General features: G+C 44.1%; 1 pseudogene; it reads right to left on the bottom strand.

The window, feature by feature from the left end:
• The window catches only part of LOC111955771 (voltage-gated delayed rectifier potassium channel KCNH8-like), a 90,182-nt pseudogene extending 83,955 nt beyond the window's left edge, over positions 1-6,227 (bottom strand).
• Positions 6,228-7,457: the final 1,230 nt, after the last annotated feature.

Here is a 7,457-nt window from a genome sequence, read left to right as displayed (position 1 = left end):
CAGCCACACATCACACACCAATCAACACACGTCACACACACACACACACAGTCAGCGAACACACACACACACACCACACACACCAATCCCTCTGTCCAACCAAAGTAACCAAGCTTACAGTCACACCAAGGTAACCAAGGCTACAGTCCAACCAAAGTAACCAAGCTTACAGTCACACCAAGGTAACCATACTACAGTCAAACAGAAACAACAGTTGATTCTACTACAGTCACACAAAGCGAACCAGGGTAATCAATATTAATGATAATCAATGATAATCGGGGTAATCAATGTTAGTACAGACATTCTGGAGGGTAGCTTACTCATTTCCAGCTGATCAGGTGATCATCCCCATTCATAATGATTTCAATCCTCTCTCCACTAATCCATCATCACAGTACAAAATCTATCTTGAGGGAGATGCGATAACACAATCCTCTCTCCACTAATCCATCATCACAGTACAAAAGCGATCTTGAGGGAGATGCGATAACACAATCAAAAATATGCACATATACACACACAGCTCTGTCAACTAGAATCCTCTCATGCTGAGTAACTGAAGAGCGCAAATCATTAGACAACACCTCAGCTTTAATCATACTGTAGTTTTCCTCTCTATCACCAAATCCCACTGGCTCATATCACTAGAAACATTACATTTGATCAATTCCTGTCATTTGTAAGGAAGTTGCCTCTCTCTCTCTGTTTCTCTCACTCTTTCTCTCTCTGGATTCCCCTCTCTCCGGCCTCTATGACTATCTGACTTCCTCTCTGCCTCATCAGAACCTCCCTCTCTCCTCGCTCTCACTACCTATCGAATCCATTCCCCCTATTTTGAATCCATTTTCTTTCCCTGTCTTCCCCCTTCTCTCTCTTTCTAATTATCTTCTTCCCCCTTTATCTGTCTTTCTCATTATCTCCTTCTCCCGCTCTCTCTCCTTCTCTCTATTCCCCTCGTGAACAATTAATAAAGTCTAAAAATGGCTGAGTGTGTCTCGGCCCAGACTTGCGTTAGTGAAACCCCATTTGATGATCATTTTCAACACTCCATTAGAGATGATGATTAGGATTCCGAATTGCACTAATTAGGCTGGTTACCGAAGCGGAATGTCCACGGCGACAGACAGGACTCCAGAGCTCTAGGAAGGAGCCACATTTCTATGGAACTTCCTGAAGTTCCTAGAACAAACAGAGGAGACTCCCCATTTAAATGTTCAGTTGCCATACTCTATTGTAACCTTAGAATGAGGCCAATGGCTGAGTGCTGACAGTGTCTCCTGAGGGTGTCTCCTTAACAGCCTTCTTTTACCCATGTCGTTTCTTACTGCCATTGCACTCACTTGTGTCACTTGTGTCACTTGTGTCGTCACCATTCTAGGTGTCTTTCATATACACAAAGCAATAAACGTGTAAGAAATGTGTAATAACAACGTACTGTTCATTCATAGTGTTTCAAGGTGTGACTTGGGTCAAACTAATCACATTAAAGTGGGAAGAATACAGAGGAGGCTGGTGGTAGGCGCTATAGGAGGACGGGCTCATTGTAATGGCTGGAATGGAATATATGGAACGGTATTGAACACATCAAACATGGAAACCATATGTTTGACTCTGCTACATTTACTCCATTCCAGCCATTACAATGATCCTGTCCTCCTATACCTCCTCCCACCAGCCTCCACTGGAAGGATACCACTGAGAAGATTGTTTTAAAGTTTTCAAACTTCATAATTACCTCAGAGAGTCATCATGAGGTCAGAGGTCAATACTTAGAGACATAGGTTGCGTCTCAAAATTCCCTATATAATGCACTACTTTTGACCAGGGACCATACAGCTCTGGTCAAAAGTAGTGCACTATAAAGGGAATAGGGTTTCATTTGGGATGCAGCCATAACATCACACAGTACCATTCCACTTCACAGAAAGGTGAACCACTGTGATCTCTATGAGTATGTTTACATGCACACTAATAATTCGATATTAAACTGATTATGGCAGCAGGATGTGTATGGCATTAGTCATGTGAACACCTTACTGTGTTTATCTTAATCGGCGTAAGGTCCAAATCTAAGTAAGCATACGCCGATTAGAACACCTGGTATTCTGAGCAGTCTTGGTAATTATTACGACATTTCATTTTAAACAGTTTAGTCGGCGTTCCAGCAGTGTCCCACCAGGTAGCCTGATTTCAGATGTGTCCATGTAAACAGGATTATTAGGGAATTGTTCTTCTCGCAAGCATGAGCCAGACCTGAGCCAGACCTGAGCCAGACCTGAGCCAGACCTGTGCCAGACCTGAGCCAGACCTGAGCCAGACCTGAGCCAGACCTGTGCCAGACCTGAGCCAGACCTGTGCCAGACCTGAGCCAGACCTGTGCCAGACCTGAGCCAGACCTGAGCCAGACTGAGCAGACTTGAGCCAGACCTGTGCCCAGACCTGAGCCAGACCTGTGCCAGACCTGTGCCAGACCTGAACCAGACCTGTGCCAGACCTGAGCCAGACCTGTGCCAGACCTGAGCCAGACCTGTGCCAGACCTGAGCCAGACCTGTGCCAGACCTGAGCGCAGACCTGTGCCAGACCTGAGCCAGACCTGTGCCAGCTTTAAACACTCATTTACTGTACTTCTCTAATCCTCAGGCGAATCTTCCGACGGCTCAATTAGAGATGTTTCTTTAAAGAAAAGTTAATCAATGGATGGGACTTGCCTGCTCTCTTCCATAACACACACACACACACACACACACACACACACACACACACACACACACACACACACACACACACACACACACACACACACACACACACACACACACACACACACACACCACCACACACACACACAACACACACACACACACACACAACAATATAGACACACACACATTTAGACACACACATATAGACACACACACACAGACACTATAGACACACACATACACATATAGACACACACACACAACACACACACACACACACACCACACACACACACACCACACACCACACACACACACACACACACACACACACACACACACACACACACACACACACAAACACACACCACACACACACACACACATATAAAAGTACAGATCACAACAGGCGTTTTTGGCGGCGCAACAGCCGACACACATACACTCACACACCTATATGAGAAAGCGTGTCAGTGCTTAGCTGTAATTACCTGCCTGGTGTTGCTGAGAGCGGAAAATCTGCAGAACGGTCGTGACAGAAGAGCATGATGGGAAATATTACACAGCATTCTACTTGGAGTTTGGGTAAACAATTTAGGCAATTAACTATCTCCAATGTTAACCACTGAAGTTACATGTCAAGTTGGAGTCATATTGTACACAGTGTGAAGTCCTATTGTACACCGTGTGTAGGCCTATTGTACACAGTGTGTAGGCATATTGTACACATCGTGTAGGCCTATTGTACACAGTGTGTAGGCATATTGTACACATCGTGTAGGCCTATTGTACACAGCGTGTAGGCCTATTGTACACAGTGTGTAGTTCTATTGTACAGTGTCTCCCATGTTTAAGCTAAGTCTGAATGTGAGTCAGTGTATTCCACATTGCAAAAGTGAGTAATGACTTGTAACTGAAATGACATAACATATCCCAAAACTTGACTGGATGATGATCATGATGTCACATGATCGTTGATATTTTCTTATGATGTACCAGTTAGACGTGCACTAGCACCCATGGAGAGGGCTCTATTCATGAGATGGCCTGTTCAATGTCCTCTGGTTCCAATTTTGCGTGCTCACACACACACACTCGCACACACACATGCACACACACGCACGTGTGGTCATGTCAGATCCTGAGTCAGATCCTCAGTTGGCAGGTTTTGTCTCAAAATCAACAAACTGAAGTTTGAACTATTAGAGTCAACTGGAAGTCTTGACATGAAAACAACAATGTTTACCAATTATCTTCTGCAGCCCCAGGTGTAAACCAGTTTACATACAGTGTACATACAGTCTGAGGACACTTAGTAGAACCTGTAGGGGACACCTGTCCTGTCGCATATCGTTACAATGAAGACATCTCTATAGGGGCCAATCTAAACAATGTCAGCCAGTTGACAGTTCTTTCCTCTTCCTGTTCATCTGGGCCCACATCTCTGGTCAGATCAGGGCACCAGCCACCAGACCCAATTTGTCTGGTCAGGCTCCACTGCTTCCATTTTTCCCCCGTCCAGTTCCAACCCCTGTTAATACCAGGTTCCTGGCTGCTGCCGCTCAAGGACAGTGGTGTGTTCATTGGGGTGCTGTAGTGAAGCTCATGGCAGTACTGTATTGGTTTTTAAGCCTCAATTCCATAGTGGGACCATTAAGATGTGGGATTGTGTGCATCCCAAACGGCACCCTATTCCCTTTATAGTGCAGTATAATAAAGGAACAGGGTGACGTTTGGGACGTGGACGTAGCTACCTGCTGTCCCTCCGAAACAGCTTCAAATCTATCCTACCCTCCACATCTGCAGCATGGTGTGACACTCAATCGTCCGGCTATTTGTTTATGAAGTCTGGAATAAAGCGGTATGGACTATTGTAGTCCGCGGTAACGCCATAAGAGTTAGAGTAATTTATCAACTCACACAGCAGAATAAGAGCAATGAAAAACAGCTGGTTCCTTCCAGGAAAAGGAGACATACCGTGGCAGGCTACCTATATAAGCCTGTCTGGTTTTGACCAATTACAGCAAGCCAAAGTGGGAGCCACCACTGAAGAAGATTGTAAATCAGTTAAGATTGAGTGTTATTATTAGGGTGACATGAAATGAGCAATGCTGAGACACAATAAATAATAATAAATACGCCAACAGTATAGGCCTAACCCTGTTAGTCTAGGCTACCCAAAGTGAGCGCCATCTCCTTTCTGTGACCAGTTAAAGATTCAGAAACACTTGGTCTGATTATGACATGGTATGACAATTCCATAAGGAGATGGCAAGAGAGCAGAAACATATCTGGGACCAGGCTACTTCTGGCCCAGGCTAATTGTAGAGTTAATGCAGTAGAACAAGCAACATTAAACTGCACTCTAAACTAACAGACTTCTCAGAGACAAAGGTTGGTTATATCAACACCCTGGTCCGTGACTGCAAATGAGTTGCTTTTCGAGAGAAAGAGAGAAAGCGGCCGTTCTAAAGAGCCCTGCGTGTGCCTCTGCCTAGGGAAGCGAACCCCCCTGCTGTAGGTGCCTGACCAATTGATTCATTTGGATAGATGCGACTGCTACTGTCAGAGCTTCACCGCGGGACTTGGCAGTCAGAGAGCGGAAATAAGAAATGTTCATTTTACTTAATGTGTTTGTCTGAATATATCACTATCACAACTGTTTTTGTGTAAGGATTAATGACTGTTGGGAAATGTGTCATATTGGAACAAGGATATTTGTTAACTTGCTTTACAAAGTAGACTATTCTCTAGGTTTAGAAATGTAACTTTAAATGATTGTTGTTTAGGAGCGCTTGAGAGGGTGCGCGTCGAAAACGGTTTATTCCATGTGTAACTCTGTGTTGTTGTTTGTGTCGCAATACTTTGCTTTATCTTGGCCAGGTCGCAGTTGTAAATGAGAACTTGTTCTCAACTAGCCTACCTGGTTAAATAAAGGTGAAATAAAACCATTTAAAAAGGGGAAATTCTAGTGAGGGTGATTCACTGTCCGTGGTGCTGAACTTTGCAGCGCGTGTAGACCAATAGGTTAGCGCTCGCGCCCATCTCCATTATACAGTGTCTAAAAACTGTTCTGTGCCAACAAATTGAACAAGTCTTTTAACTAGGCTATAGCATATACCACACAGATATAGCATATAGCCCTGGGCACCATGAGCAACTAAACATAGGCTATTCCATTTTGAAGAGAAAAATAACTTTTCAAAATATATCCTACCTGCATTAACTTGCTCTACTGTTACTTTGTGATTTGATTTCACTGGCTGTTTTGGAAGAAATATACATATTATGACTAAAAGCCGTATTCCTACCAATTGATTTAGCAATATCCATAAATCTAAATCTTAGAAAGCAAGTGCAACAAACGGGTTGGGACTGAACGAATAGCCTAACAGGATATAGGTTAAGGTCCCATTAAGCATCAAAGAGAAAGAGAACAAACTTACGTGTGCCGTCAAACCGTGTGGCTATGGTGTCCAGAAACGTGTTCTGCGGCGCAAGTAATCCTTTCATCACAGGCATTTTCCCTCCCTGTTGTCCAAGTCCCCATCAAAGTCACGGAAGAGAAGGTGTGAGCCGACCTAATATGTGTGAGGCGCGCACGTTAACAACGATTCGCCGGAGTCGTCCGCGATACATCGGTGGAATCCGATTGCTATCGAGTGGAGAGTGTGTGTGAGAGAGATGCGCGCTCACTGGAACCGTGTGAAAATGTGGGTATGTGTGTGACAAGTGGATGTGACGCCTGCAGGTGCAATTCAGGTAACAGCTACTCCGGGACGCCCGCGAGAAATCCAGACGCGGGAACGAGCTTTCTGTCAGCAGTTTCATTATTATGTCAATGGATTTCAATGATCATCATTTCTCACTGTGCAATGACAGAGGCGATCAATCAAACCGACTACAACACTGTGATCAAGCAAACTATTTTAACTGTCTGAAAGTGAATATGTTGCAGCCAACTAGGAAACGTACTATTTCTATCTCTTATTTTTCTCTAGGCTACTTTTACGATCTTCAATGCAGTATGTTCGTTCTCGTCAGAAAAGTAATAAATAACGTTCAATTTTGAATAAAAGAAAGTAGCCTACAGCTTGAACATAACAGTGGTCTATAAAATGTATCCCAAATACATTAAGAATGCCGGTTTTCGATTGAAATATCTATACTATAATTAATAATAGCCTAAGCCTGCAGGTTAGGGGAAGTTGAGTAGGCCTATGAGGTCACACGCCTTAGTGACAAGACTAGGGGAACACATAAACCATAAATGCACAGGCAAGCACGTGTACAAGAACAGTGTAGTCTTTTGTTCCAATCAGCTGACTCTGACATAGGGCCTAACTGAGATAAAGGAGCGTCAGGAAAAAGGGAGAACAATAAGCTACACATTGAGCAAACACATGTAATAGATAGTCGAGTACCAGACTATTTTGTTATTAGTGTCTGTCATCCGACTCTCTCTCTCGCTTCTCTGTCTCCCCCCTCCCCCCATCGTCTAGAACGAGACTCTGCCACCCCCTAATGGTGCAACGGATACATAGCAGTTGAAGAATGGCAACGTTGGGCATGTAGTAACCCAATGGCGCCCCTTTGTGATTTGTAATGGAAACACATGCTTGACACAAACAACACACACACACACACACACACACACTCATTGACAAATTAATAAAAAAGTTGTCTGAAATTGTGGGGGCCCTTGCCTGTGGAGTGGCAAATTTAGACTTTGGCTGACTGCATGTTTCTGTG

Source organism: Salvelinus sp. IW2-2015, linkage group LG31 (genome assembly GCF_002910315.2).
Source record: "Salvelinus sp. IW2-2015 linkage group LG31, ASM291031v2, whole genome shotgun sequence".
In the NCBI taxonomy this organism is placed as follows: domain Eukaryota; kingdom Metazoa; phylum Chordata; class Actinopteri; order Salmoniformes; family Salmonidae; genus Salvelinus; species Salvelinus sp. IW2-2015.
Note: the sequence above shows the minus strand (reverse complement) of the source record. Positions and strands in the feature narration are given on the sequence as shown.